The sequence below is a fragment of the Phocoena phocoena genome, chromosome 2 (assembly GCF_963924675.1).
Source record: "Phocoena phocoena chromosome 2, mPhoPho1.1, whole genome shotgun sequence".
NCBI lineage: Eukaryota > Metazoa > Chordata > Mammalia > Artiodactyla > Phocoenidae > Phocoena > Phocoena phocoena.
This window is the reverse complement of record NC_089220.1, coordinates 27,119,072-27,133,157: the sequence shown is the minus strand read 5'-3', so window position 1 is coordinate 27,133,157 and position 14,086 is coordinate 27,119,072. Positions and strand designations below refer to the sequence as shown.

Sequence of the window (14,086 nt, the reverse complement as noted above, 5' to 3'; positions counted from 1 at the left end):
CTCTCCCTATACTTGGCAAATGCACCCACAGCATGTGAAATCACCTCCCCCTTCACTGCCCTGGAAAGAAAGACTTGGGAAGAGGGTGGTCTTGACTTAAGGACTGAATCTGGTAGATTCTTAGAAGTGGTGACAACAAAGCTTTAGCCAAATCATCAGCTGTGCAAAAGAAAACCTGGAGCTGTTGAAAATGGAATTGCTTTGCATATGATAAAGGGAGACATGGGTTTGGCTTCTGAGAGGCAGGAATAGGTAAAGTAGTGCAGGGTGGGAAGCTGGAGAGAGGAGAGAGAGCCAATCATCATGAAGGGCCTCTAAGGAAAGAAATGCTCATTGCTCTTGGGGGGATGATAGGGTGCATGTCTCAAACCTTGGTAAGGTCTGCTGCTCCCACCAAGGCCACAGTGAGTGTCTTTTTGGGCCAAGACTGAAATGGGACTGAGCTCCAGATCTGGGCTGTCATGGAACAGAACAGAGACCCTTCACAGGGATGGCAAGAGGATTCACAGACTGACTTAGTTCAGGGGAAGGGGGAGCTTGGCCCCAGAAGTAACCATGACAACCAGAATCCTTCAAGAGATCAGATAAACCATGGGGTTTATGTGTGTGCAACCGCTGACTGTGTGCAATCAGAATGGTGCAAGGGCACACCTCCCGGGAGCTCATCAGAAGGCAGACTCCACTTCCACCCTCACCATAAGCCTCATGTGGAACCAAGACCTGCCAGTTAGGATTCCAAAACTCCATCTGATTCCTAGCTCCTGTAGTAGACAGAATTTCTAAAACGGTCCCTGACCCCACCTCCACCCCCCACAGAGAGCCTAATCTCTGCCTACGATGAGACATGACTCCTGTGATTATGGCACGTTATATGGCAGGGTTGACCTCAAGACAGGGAGATTATCCGGGTGGGCCTGATCTAATCACATGGTCTCTCGGGAGCAGAGAGTTTTCTCCGCCGGCAGCAGAAGAGGATGTTGGAAATTCAGGGCATGAGGGAGATCTGATACACTGTTGATGGCCTTGAAGATATAAGAGGCCACTTGGGTGGTGTCTAGGAGCAGAGAGTGGTCGACCCTGGCTGGCAGCCAGCAAGGAAACTGGAACCTCAGTTCCACTGCCCCAAGGAACTGGATTTTGCCAATACCTGGATGAATTTGGAAGTGGGTTCCTCCCCAGGGCCTCCAGATAAGAGCCCAGCTTGGTTGATACCTTAACCTCAGCCTTGCGAGAACCTAAGCAGAGAGCCCAACCAAGCCTGCTGGACCTACAGAACTGTCAGCTAATACACGGGTTTCACTTGGAGCCACTAAGTTTGTGGTGATTTGTTATGCAGCAGTAAAAAATGAATACACTTCCTGTCCCTTGCCTAATGTTGACCTCGGCATCACCTTCTGGCCCTATGGGACTCATGCATCTTTTTATTACAGGATGATTTAGTTGGGACCCCTTTTCTTACCCACTCCATATTTGTCACACTCTACTGACCCTATGTAAACACAGGTCTAGCCTCCCTTGGACTGTTCCATCTGGGGGATCCTTGAGCTGTACCTGCAAGTCCTCTGGCTTACTGTGCACTTTTTCCCTCCAGTTGTTTAGGTAATTGCAACATTGAACTGACCTGGACTAGAGTCCCATATCTAATGAGACCATGATATTTATTACCTATATGCCCAACACCTAGCACAGTGCCTAGCACATAGTTGGTGCTCAATAATGTTGTTGATGATGCTGGTGAATACAGAGAGAAGGAAATCTCTGGATCATCCCCATCATACATTCCCAGTGTTGGCATTTGGGGCTCCAGCCATGTTACGCTATGTGCAGTTCCCAGGAGACACCATGGTCTCCCTTGCCCCTGAGTTCCTCCACCCCTAACCTGATTTTCCTCTGTCCTAACCCCCTGTACCTTCCTCCCTCTTTCAACTGGCTAAATCTTTTTATTTTTCAGCTCTCAGCTTAAATATGACATTGTAATTGTCATTTGGCTTGTCTTAAATCCCTGCTAGGTGGTTGTATGTTCTGTGACCGTGAGATATGCTTCCCTTTTTCTTTTGTGACTCCAGCACATTTATAGGGTAGGTTCTCAATAAACACTTGCGGAATAGCCGTGCTTCTTCATCACCTGGGAATCCTGTTACAGTGTGGATTCTGATTCTTATATCTGGGCGGGGCCTGAGATTCTGTATTTCTAACAAACTCCAAGTGACACCGATGCTGCTGGTCCGTGAACCACACTTTGAGTAGCAAGGTAATAGATAGGGTAGAGACTTCCACCATTACCCCATTGTGGCAAAAAGTTTGCATTTGAGAGAAGCTGAACAAGGTTTAGGGTGCAAATAATGGCCACAGGACAAAATTTCCCCTGTCACTGCTAAGCCGGCTGACTCATTGACAGAGATGGAGCCAATAACCTTGGCCTTATTAACAACTGAGCTAACTGCCACAGACCAATAAATAACAACATTTAGCTGATTTGCATTTCAAAATTGTTTCCTTCCCTTATTCACACTGCAGCAGGTGCTAATGAACCATGAAATGTCTGAAGCATTGGCAGCAAGGAAGAAAAGAGGCAGAGTTGACCCATTCCTAACAAATAATGATCCTTAAAAAACAAGAGCTACAAAATTCAATGTGGTATTCTGGATTGGATCCTGGAACAGAAGCGAGGTATTAGCAGAAAAACTGGTGAAATCAGAACAAAGTAGGGAGTTTAGTTAATAGTAATGTACCAATGTTAGTTTCTTAGTTCTGACAAATGTACTGTTAGGAGAAACTGGGCAAGGGATATATAGAAACTCTCTGTATTATCTATGCAACTTTTCTGTAAATCAAAAATTAGTCAAAAATAACATCTCGCACGGGGCAGGAGTTGACAGACGGTCTCTGGCTGGATTTCCCTGGGACCACGGAAGAGGCTCCTGAGGGCGGCCGCGATGCCCAGCCCTCAGTGGATGCCTTTGGTGCTTCATGAAGAATATTTCTAGATATATCACAGACATTAAGCTTTTGCCATCTAACATAAAAGATAGACTGTTCAAAATAATGAGCGTGCAGGGGCAGATAACACATTCAAATATCAGTGAGATTTTACATCCTGAGTCCAAACTCTAGATCTACGACGCTGTGATATTTCAGATACTGCTCTCCTGCACCTATGTAACTGCAGAAAACTGAAGAAATTAAATTTAAATTCCTCAAAAGAAAACAGAATTTCCATAACTTCAAAAGGAATAAAAGCTGTGGCTTCACCTTGTTCTTACCTGCACGAAGCTTCTTTGAAAAGATGCTTCAATCTCACTGATGAAGGAGTCCTTGCTCTTGCACTCAATTGCCGGCTGCTAAAGTTAGGGACTTCCCCTCGTGGCGCAGCGGTTAAGAATCTGCCTGCCAATACAGGGGATGCGGGTTCGAGCCCTGGTCCGGGGAGATCCCATATGGTGCAGAGCAACCAAGCCCGTGCAGCAACTACTGAGCCCGCGTGCTGCAACTACTGAAGCCTGCACACCTGAGCCCATGCTCCGCAACAAGAGAAGCCACTGCAATGAGAAGCCCGCGCACCGCAATGAAGAGTAGCCCCCGCTCTCAGCAACTAGAGAAAGCCTGCACAGAGCAACGAAGACCCAACGCAGCCAAAAATAAATAAACGAAATTAAAAAAAAAAAAAATCATTGACTTAGGTGGCTGCTTAGATATTACTGAGGTGTACTTGCAGACATTAGGAGAAAGCTGCCCATTTTTGCAGAGTTGATTTTTCAGCTACTCAGGTATCTCACAGTGGTGTGGTTGTGCTTGTTAGTGGACCTTGTGCCAAGAAATTAGAGGAAACTCATATGGGGTATTGCGTGAATGTGACTGATAAGGCTGTAGAAGCTGTCCTTACTTGCTGTCCTCAGATATGTATATTACTCTTCCATGGATGCCCCCTGATAACAGACCATTCAGGAGAAGTCTTGGAGCAATTAGTAGGTCCAAACAAACTAAAGCAAGTGATGTGGACTGTATACTGATGCTTATTGAAGCTTATCAAAGCTATGATCTTCATACTACTTTCCCAGGAAACAATGATGTAGAGATTGGCTTTCCAATAATATGATTTATGCTTTGAAGTTAACCAGACTCAAACATTTTCATAGTGCTATTATTTCTAAGTTTGTTTGAGGAGTGATTGTTTTGAAATGTCAAGCCTAGCATGCCCTCTGATGTATTTGGGGAAGATAATGTGTTTGTTTCTTAAATAACAAAGTTTTAAATTCCCTGTTTTCCCTGGAAGTGTCCTTCTCCTACCTAGATATTTGAACTGCTATAAGAGAAATTTACCAATATGGATAAACATTAGGAGAATTCTAAGTAAAGGTATTTCTAAAAGCAAAAAAAAGAAAAAAAATTAGTCAAAAATAAAAAGTTTATTAAAAGAATCAAGAGCTAGACTGTATTGGTTTTCTTTACTTTGCATAATGGTATTATAAGTTTCTGAAAATGTAAAACAATTGTCATTGACTTAACAATAAAAAATTGGAAATGTGTGTTCAGGGGAAAAAAATCTCCAACTAAAACTCAGTGGCAATCAAGGAAAGAGTTAGAGGATGGCTGGTCCCAACGGCACACCTGCAAGGTAGCATACCAGTGATACCGACAGTCCAAATTGCTTTGCCGTACATCATGACTCCAAGATATTCTGACTGCTATTTGCTCCTGAGTCCTACCTTCATTTATTCAGCATATCAGGAGTTTCTTCCATTCCTGAGAAGCTCTTGATTCTACACTCAGGATTCAGGGTATCTTTGTTTGTTTGTGTAACACTATTACCTTAAAGACTTGATCATGGTATCAGATTTTGCCTCAACTGTGTTTGCTAATATACCAGAGATTCTAAGCCTGGTGAGGCCATAGACTTGAACTGATCCATCATTGCATGTCCAACACGTGACAAATGATGATTTGTTGGATGGATGAATAAAGGAGATGCTTCAGCACTTGAAGTGAATTCTTGCCTGAAAAACACAAGTTTTCCAATGATATTTCATTATGTAAATATATCCCTTTGATGGAACTTGATGAAACTTGCAAGGCCTTCAGGTCTTGTAAAGAAACATCATCAGGCCTTTTTCCAACTCTGGTGAATTCATGGAAAGTCAAGAAGATCCTATTAACTCTTATGGAAACTATGGCTTTAACTAGAATAGTGTAGAATGAGTGTGCTCTGGTCTCAAGGGGCTGCTCCCTGGGATCTGCACTGAGGCCCAGGGCCTGAGCTGGCCACAGAGGTATGGTCAGATGCTGTGCTGTCAAAGGTTTATTGCTTTGTCTGTCCTGCAGTACCTGCTTCCCTAACTAAGCTGCTCTGCTCCCACTCCAATGTGCTAGGAAAGGAACTCACAACTCATCTGTCTCCCTGGTAGGCCTGTGGCCCCTGCCAGTCCAATCAGAGACTTCTCTGTGGTTTTTACAGCTTGAAGCTGGAGGAGAAGTGGCCTTTGCCTTTTAGAGCATGGAATTGGGAGGAGGTGATGCAAGGGCAGGTGTCAGCCTCCTTCCCTGTCACATGGAGAAAATCTACAGAAGGATAGAGGGGACTCAGTCAAGATACAGAAATGCAAAGAGGAAAAAGAAACCTAATATCCACGGTTAAGGGTCTGGTTCCAATTGCGCTTTAGGCCACCTCATTCCCTTAACTTTCCGGTTATAAGAGCCAGCAAATGCCCTTTCTCCTTAGGCTGATTTGGGTTTTTGTCAGTTGCCATGGAGAGTTCTGCCATGGAGAGTTCTATAATCCTGGAGAAAAATGTGCAATTTCCTTCCCACACTTAATGGGGACTAGTACCAGCTCAGCCAGGGAGACAGCTCTGTGGGCCTCTGCTTGGACAGAGTGCTGTGGCAGAGAAGGCCAGTTGCCCTCCCCAAACTCAGGCTCTCCCTTCCCTTGCAGACACTGTCACTGGGGGATTGGCACCTCACACCCAGACTATACTTCCCATCTCCTCCTACGTTTAGGTGGGAACGCATGGTAAGCTCTCACCAAGGGAATGTGAGTGGAAGTGACATGTGTCAATTCCAGGCTGGAAGGCAGTGAAGAAGCAGGGGTTCCTCACCATTCTCTCCTTTTTGTTGCTCATTAGCTGGATAAAGAGGGTTCTGACACCTTCAAGGATAGCAGAGCCACAGTTGGAAGGAGGCTTGGTCCCGCCTTAAGGCCAGGAAAACTCCCCTTTGACTGTTATGTGAGTGAGAAATAAACTTTTATGGTGTAAACCACTGAAATGTTGGGGATTTGTTTGATACAGCAGCTAGCACCACTCTAATACATTTCCAAGAGCTGGCTTTAGTTGAAGATTTTGTAAGTACGAAGAGTCACAAGCAAAGCATAAGAGAGAGAGGCCCAGAGCTGAAACAAGAGCTGAATTCTATGGTCAAGTCCAAGGGATGATTTCAAGGATGGAAACAGAAGACAAAGTCGGATGGTCAGCCACCAGGTTGGCCCTGAAAGAAGTAGTGAGTGGGGAATTAGAGCAGGGACAGATACGAGGTGAGAGCCAACCAAGCGGGATGCCTCTGGCTTGGTTTTTGTGGCTGCCAGCAGCGTGGAACATGGGTGGGTCCTCCTGGTGTAGAGGGCCAGGGGCAGGGTGGACAGGAAGCACAGGTAGCCTGAGGGAATGGTGCCAGGTGTCAAACCAGAGGGATGAGTAGAATCCACAAACAGGAAGTCAGTCATGACATCAGAACCTTCAAGTCCTGGGAACATGTCGGGATGTAGAACAGGAAGCAGCTCAAAGTAAATGGTTTAGAACTAATGACGGAGCTATTTTGGAAGCCTCATTCTCTGTGGAGTCTTGGGATGGGCCTGGTAGGTAAAGGAAAGGGAGGTAGCAGGCCAGGTGGGGATGGGGCCAAAGGATGAGCACACACCCTGTCCAAAGGGGGCAGCTGTTGCTCAGCTCCAGCATATCATTGCAATGTGGACGTGCAACCCAGTGTCTTCAGATCCTCCAATTTTTCAAGAAAAGCAGGAAATCCGGATTTTTTTTTCTTTTTGGCGGGGCAGGGGGGAATGAAATCTCCTGATTTTTAAATGCCGGCAACTAATTCGAAAATTTGAAAAACAGCCTGTAGGCCAAAGAAAACACATTCACAGTCTGAACTGGCTCACAGGCTGCCAGCTTTGGGCCTCCGGCTTAAAGGAAATGGGCAGAAACAAAAACATGTAAAAAACAAAACCAGAAAACATGAAAATCATTCATAGTTTCCCCTGATTTCCAAACACCACAAGATACTACTAGAAGAAGAGCTTTGAGACAGCCACTCACAAAACCACAATATGTTTGGTCTTCAGAAAAGCTATGGGCTTCTGGAAAGCTATGGGCTTCTGCCAGAGAAGTACCTTGTAGTTCCCCAAATCTGTTGCAGTTTTCTCAAAATTCGACCTATAGATTTGATGGAGTGAGCTAATTTTCTTTCATCTTTCTCTCAGGCACACCAGGTTTTCTTTTGTTGTTTGTTTGTTCGTTTGTTTTGGTATATCAGTTTTTAACTTTACTTTCTTTCCTGAAAGGCCATCTACTCTATCTGGACAGCTGTGTTTCCAGTAAGAGCAATTACCTGAGTGAAGGCAATTTAGAGAAACAGTACGGGAGCCAAATAAGTGTTTGGCTAACGAAATTTTATGATAGGAAATGCTTCCAGGCCAAAAACCTCAAAAAGTGATCAAAGGTTTTCAAAGACTGGATCCAACTAGTTCAGTTTATTAACCTTGGCCTGTGTCCAAGCCAGGGTTTTTAGAGGATGCTCAGAGGATGTGGCAAATACAGAATCTGATTTTTTTAAGATGTGGTCTCTTAGGGGGTATGTGTCTACATGACTGACTGCTGAACTCTTCATTTTTGATGCCCCAACTTAGTATCTAGCTTAAGGCTTTGCACATCCCAACTGTCATATTTGCCCAGGACTGAGATGTTTCCTGGGATGTAGAACTTTCAGTACTAAAATTGGGACAGATTTGGGCGAACTAGGACAGCTGGTCACCCTACACCCCAAGGTCCTTTTCTCAGGGTTCATGCTGTGAAGTCTTGACAACTTTTGACTGTCCCTTAAAAAAATAATAAAAAACAAAAAACCAACTACAACAGTGCTGTACTCTCCTGGTTTTCTTCCTATTTCTCTAATTGCTCTTACTCATCTTTGCTGCCTTCTCTTCCTCCCCTTCCCCCTCAACTATGAATTGCACCTCAAGGTCTAGCCCTTAGGCTTCTGTTCTATTTTCTGCCCATGAGTCTCAGTGGACTCATCTTTACGTGGAAGAGTTCCACATATAGATCTTGAGTTCATAGTCCTACTTGAGATCCAACCCTCCAGCTCCAACAATTTCACGAACAGTTTCCATTGGGACATCCTTGATCATCTTCCAGCCCCATCCAGCTTGCACTCACTCACCTAGTATCCTCTTCTATTAGAAGCAACAGCGTCCTTGTCCTTTGCTGGGTGATGGGTACATTGTTATTTTCATGTGCTGTATATGTCTGAAACTGTCCACAATAAATTGTTTTTAACAATTAAAAAAAGAAGAAGAAGAAGAAGCAACAGGAGAATGCAGCACTGATGTAGTTGGTTTTTTGTTTTTTATTGTTTTTTTAAGGGACAGTCAAAAGGTGTCAAAACTTCTTTTCAAGCCTTCAGTCGCAAATCCTAAAGATGCTAATCCCAAATTAGCACCCATGCATTGTATTATGTATCCACAGCAGATACTATACTGCCAGGCACATTGGAGGGACTCAGTAAATGCTTGGTGAACCAAATCAGATCTTGGGAAAGGAGTCCAAGGAGGAGGACATGTCATAGCATCCTACCAGAGGCTCAAGATATCCAAGGAAGTACCCAAGATTTCCAGGGAGAAGCCAAGCAAAGATCTGGCAGATGTGGTCCCTGCAGACATAGTAGAGTCAAATCTTCGCTGAGGCAACTTCAACGACAGACATTTGACCACCTATTAATTAAGTTAATTCAAGTGTTATTAAATTTCTAGTTCACTTTGTATTATGTTGATATATTTTTCAGGGGCATTCAAAGATATTTCCAAGGTTCCAGACAATGATAAATGTTAACATGACACATATAGAGTCTATTCCTTCGCTTTACTTGCTGGGTTCCTGACAGAGAAGTCTGCCTTTAATTACCAAATGCTCAGAACCAGAGGAAGCTAGTGGCCAGAATCTAGGTCTTTCTCCTTCGTCCTCTGCTCTTGCCCACATTCTTTTCTCTTCTTAAAAAAAACAAGGGCTTCCCTGGTGGCGCAGTGGTTGAGAGTCCGCCTGCCGATGCAGGGGACACAGGTTCGTGCCCCGGTCCGGGAAGATCCCACATGCTGCGGAGCGGCTGGGCCCGTGAGCCGTGGCCGCTGGGCCTGCACGTCCAGAGCCTGTGCTCCGCAACGGGAGAGGCCACAACGGTGAGAGGCCCGCGTACCGAAAAAAAAAAGAAAAAAAAAAAAAAAAAAAAGTATTTATAAGGTAATAATTTATTTTTTTTATAATTTCATGTTTTCTGATAATCTTTTTTTTTTTGGCTGTACGTGGGCCTGTTGCGGAGCACAGGCTCCGGACCCGCAGGCCCAGCAGCCGTGGCTCACGGGCCCAGCCGCTCCGTAGCATGTGGGATCTTCCCGGACCGGGGCACGAACCCGTGTCCCCTGCATCGGCAGGCGGACTTTCAACCACTGCGCCACCAGGGAAGCCCTGATAATCTTTTTTATTGAAATATAGTTGATTTACAATGATGTGTTAATTTCTGCTGTACAGCAAAGTGATTCTGTTATACATACATATATATATATATATTCTTTTTTAAATATTCTTTTCCATTCTGGTTTATCACAGGGTATTGAATATAGTTCCCTGTGTTATATAGTAGGACCTTGTTGTTTATCCATTCTGTATACAATAGTTTGCATCTACTAACCCCAAGCTCCCAATTTATCCCTCCCCCACCTCTTCTCCCCTTGGCAACCGCAAGTCTGTTCTTTATGTCTGTGAGTCTTTTCTGTTTTGTAGATAAGTTCATTTGTGTTATATTTTTAGGTTTCACATATAAGTGATATCATATGGTATTTGTCTTTCTCCTCCTGACTTACTTCACTTAGTATGATAATCTCTAGGTTCATCCATGCTGCTGCAAAAGGCATTATTTCATTCTTTTTTATGGCTGAGTAGTATGCTGTTCTATATATGTACAACATCTTCTTTATCCATTCAAGGCAATCATTTATTTAAAACACACTTTTGAAATAGAGCTATACCGTATTTTGAGGGGGGCCAACAGCTTGGAAACATTGCTTTTATCTTTAGGAAAATCCTTCTCCCAGTGGGTCTTTGTTTTCCCCAAGTCCGGGGATTCCCCAGAGTCCGTTTTCTTTGCATCTATAACTCAGATAACACCCCTCAGACTCGAATTTCCCAAGGTTGGCACTATTGACATTTGGGGCTGGATAATTCTCTGATGGGGGAGGGTGCTATTCTATACATCCTGAGATTCTCAGCAACATCCCAGGCCTCTACCCTCCACATGTCAGCAACACACACACACACACACACACACACACACACACACACACACACGTGCACCTTCCAGTTGTGACAACTAAAATTGTCACCAGACATTGCCAATATCTCCTAGGGGCAAGCTGCCCATGGTTGAGGATCACTTTCCTTGATTCTTTTACTCAGAAATGAAAGCAGGGCCTGTTAGCCTGCACCCCTGCAACGTCTCTTTCCCTTCAGGCCAGGTCCCAGCCAGCTGTGTTCCCAGAGCTGGGAGGAGTGGATTTTCTGCAGGCAAGGTTCAAGGCTAGACTTGACAGGCCTATCAATCTAGGAGGCTCTAATTGGACCCATTATCTGAGCAAATTCTCCTTTGTAAGATCACCCCACTCCAAGTGCCTCTAGAATAATTTGCCTTTCCTTAGGGGGATGGGATGGAGTCGGGTGCTAGAGAAGGGCTGGGACCTGAGATGCCATCAGAATGGGTGGCCTGAGTCAGTGGAGCTGCTCTGGGCCTCGGGGATTTCCAGGGGGAACTGTGTGGACAGAATTCCCCTTGGATGATGGTCTAGACAGGGCTCACGCTTCCCTCTGCTCACCAGGAGCTTCTGCTTCCCCTTTAGGAAGAGGAAACACACTGGCTGTTTATTTTGGGACTAAGGATCTGTTGTGAATAAGTCCCAGGATGGGCAGCAGGACAAGTCTCCCCTCACATGGGGCATCTCAGGAAATAGCCTTGTCACAGCGCTCCAGGGGGACCATTGATCAACTAGGAAAATAAAGGAAGGACAATGCCTGAGATTAAATCCAGTAAATAAGAAAAAGTAATTTAAAAACCGATTAGAATTCTTGCTAATTTCCCCCATCCTAAAACCAATCTATTTTTATTAAAAAAAAAAAATCCCACAGCCATTGACAGCCATTATTGAAGTAACTTCCATGAGCAATTTTTTTTTTTTAATAAATTTATTTATTTTTGGCTGCTTTGAGTCTTTGTTGCTGCGCGGGCTTTCTCTAGTTGCGGCGAGCGGGGGCTACTCTGGGTTGTGGTGCGTGGGCTTCTCATCGCAGTGGCTTCTCTTGTTGTGGAGCACGGGCTCTAGGCACGCGGGCTTCAGTAGTTGTGGCTCGCGGGCTCTAGAGCACAGGCTCAGTAGTTGTGGTGCATGGGCTTAGTTGCTCCATGGCATGTGGGATCTTCCTGGACCAGGGCTCGAACCCGTGTTCCCTGCATTGGCAGGCTGATTCTTAACGTCACCAGGGAAGCCCCTTCCATGAGCAAATTAACATAAAGGGCTGGGCTCATATTATACATACTATTACCTAATTTTGTCTTCTAAACACTATTTCATGTTAATAATTATGTATGTTCTTTTTCATTTTTTAAAGACTAAAAAATTCATTTCTATGGTACAAATATGCCATAACTATTTTAAGTAAAATCTATACCTAAACATTTTAGTTGTTCACGTTTTTGCCATTATAAAGTATGCCTGAGGGCTTCCCTGGTGGCGCAGTGGTTGAGGGTCTGCCTGCCAATGCAGGGGACACGGGTTCGAGCCCTGGTCTGGGAGGATCCCACATGCCGCGGAGCGACTAGACCCGTGAGCCACAACTACTGAGCCTGCGCGTCTGGAGTCTGTGCTCTGCAACCAGAGAGGCCACGAAAGTGAGAGGCCTGCGCGCCGCGATGAAGAGTGGCCCCCACTCACCGCAACTGGAGAAAGCCCTCACACAGAAACGAAGACCCAACACAGCCAAAAATAATAAATAAATACATAAATAAAGTATGCCTGAAACAAAAGTATTTGTCCATTCCTATGCTTTTCCCAACTGCCTTGTGTAAAACTTTTTTTTTTTTTTAAATTTTTTGGCCATGCCACGTGACATGTGGGATCTTAATTCCCCGACTAGGGATCGAATCTGCGCCCTCTGCATTGTAAGCACCGAGCCTTATCCGCTGGACCGCCAGGGAAGTCCCTGCCTTTTGTAAAACTTTTAATTCATTTTCTTTATTCTTTTTTCCACCTTCCTTCTCTCTTTCCTGCACCCTCCTCCACCCAAATGAATGTTGACAGCATGGTATATATATTCTACACCGTTCTCTATGCCCAAGCAATGATGTACAGTCTACATACACAGAGAAGGATGATTCATTTGGCCACTTGTTTATGAGTAACGGAATGCTGCTCCGTATTCTTAGTGACTTGGTTTCTCTCTCTCTTTTTTTTTTTTTGCGATACGCGGGCCTCTCACTGCTGTGGCGCCTCCCATTGCGGAACACAGGCTCCGGATGCGCAGGCCCAGCGGCCATGGCCCACGGGCCCAGCCGCTCTGCGGCACGTGGGATCTTCCCGGACTGGGGCACGAACCCGTGTCCCCTGCATCGGCAGGCGGACTCCCAATCACTGTGCCACCAGGGAAGCCCAGTGACTTGGTTTCTCTCTTGATGAGAAACCCTCTATCTCTACCCACAGGTTGTTTCCCAGATGCGAGCACCCATGGTTTCAGGAGATCTGAAAAATGTCTCTTTCCGTGTCTTCCACTGCTACTTGGAGGCCTTGGATAGAAGCCATTATCTCCTCAGACTTTTAGTTTCCCTGCCTATGAGATGGGAGCTGCTACTGCCCCATTTACTTCACAGGATTACTCTGAGCAAAACTTTTGAGTATATAAAATAAGCCTTTACTTGTTAGCCATTGGTGGTCAAGACACACTGTGTACTTCATTTGCTAATTTTGAAACATCCTTTATCCTTCGTTGCCTCTGTGCCTTTGCTTATGCCATTCACCTTGCCTGGAATATACCACCTGCTCCCCTTATCCCAGTCTGACCCACCCCTTAAGGCCCAGTTCAAACCCCATTTCTTGCATTGCCTCTGATGGGAGGCAAGTCATCTCATCCTCCTCAGGACCCTTTATTTTCCTCATTACTCACTCATTTCCTTGGAGTATTCTGCTTTAAGTTTTTGGGTTTTTTTTTTTAACATCTTTATTGGAGTATAATTGCTTTACAATGGTGCGTTAGTTTCTGCTTTATAACAAAGTGAATCAGCTATACATATGCATATATCCCCATATCCCCTCTTTCTTGCGTTTCCCTCTCACCTTCCCTATCCCACCCCTCTAGGTGGTCACAAAGTGCTTTAAGTTTTTAAAATCTGAATTTAAAAGCTCCTGCGGACAGGAATTGTATCTTATATGTCTGCTATTATCATAGGGTCCAGCAATCATACCCATTATGCACTCAAATATTTGTCAAACAAAAGAATGAATGCATCGAATGAGTGAGTGAATGAATGTTCTCTGTCACTCCTGCACAAACAGTCCCCTTGGCCATGGTTTCAGGAACAGACTAGAATTGTGAAAGATATTTTAGAGATTCTTTATAATATTTTGCCCTTGCTGGAAAACACTGCATGGTGGAAAATACAAAAAAGCACAAAGATAAAAACAAAAATCACTCATAGTTTAGCCACCCAGAGAAAATTCTTCTTTAATATTTTAATGTATATCTTTTTAGTCTTTCTATGCATATACATACTTATAAAATATGAC

At 44.6% G+C, this 14,086-nt stretch overlaps 1 pseudogene; it reads left to right on the top strand.

Moving 5' to 3' along the window:
* The first annotated feature begins 2,961 nt into the window (after positions 1–2,961).
* On the top strand, positions 2,962–4,010 carry LOC136119323 (protein AMN1 homolog; annotated as a pseudogene).
* Positions 4,011–14,086: the final 10,076 nt, after the last annotated feature.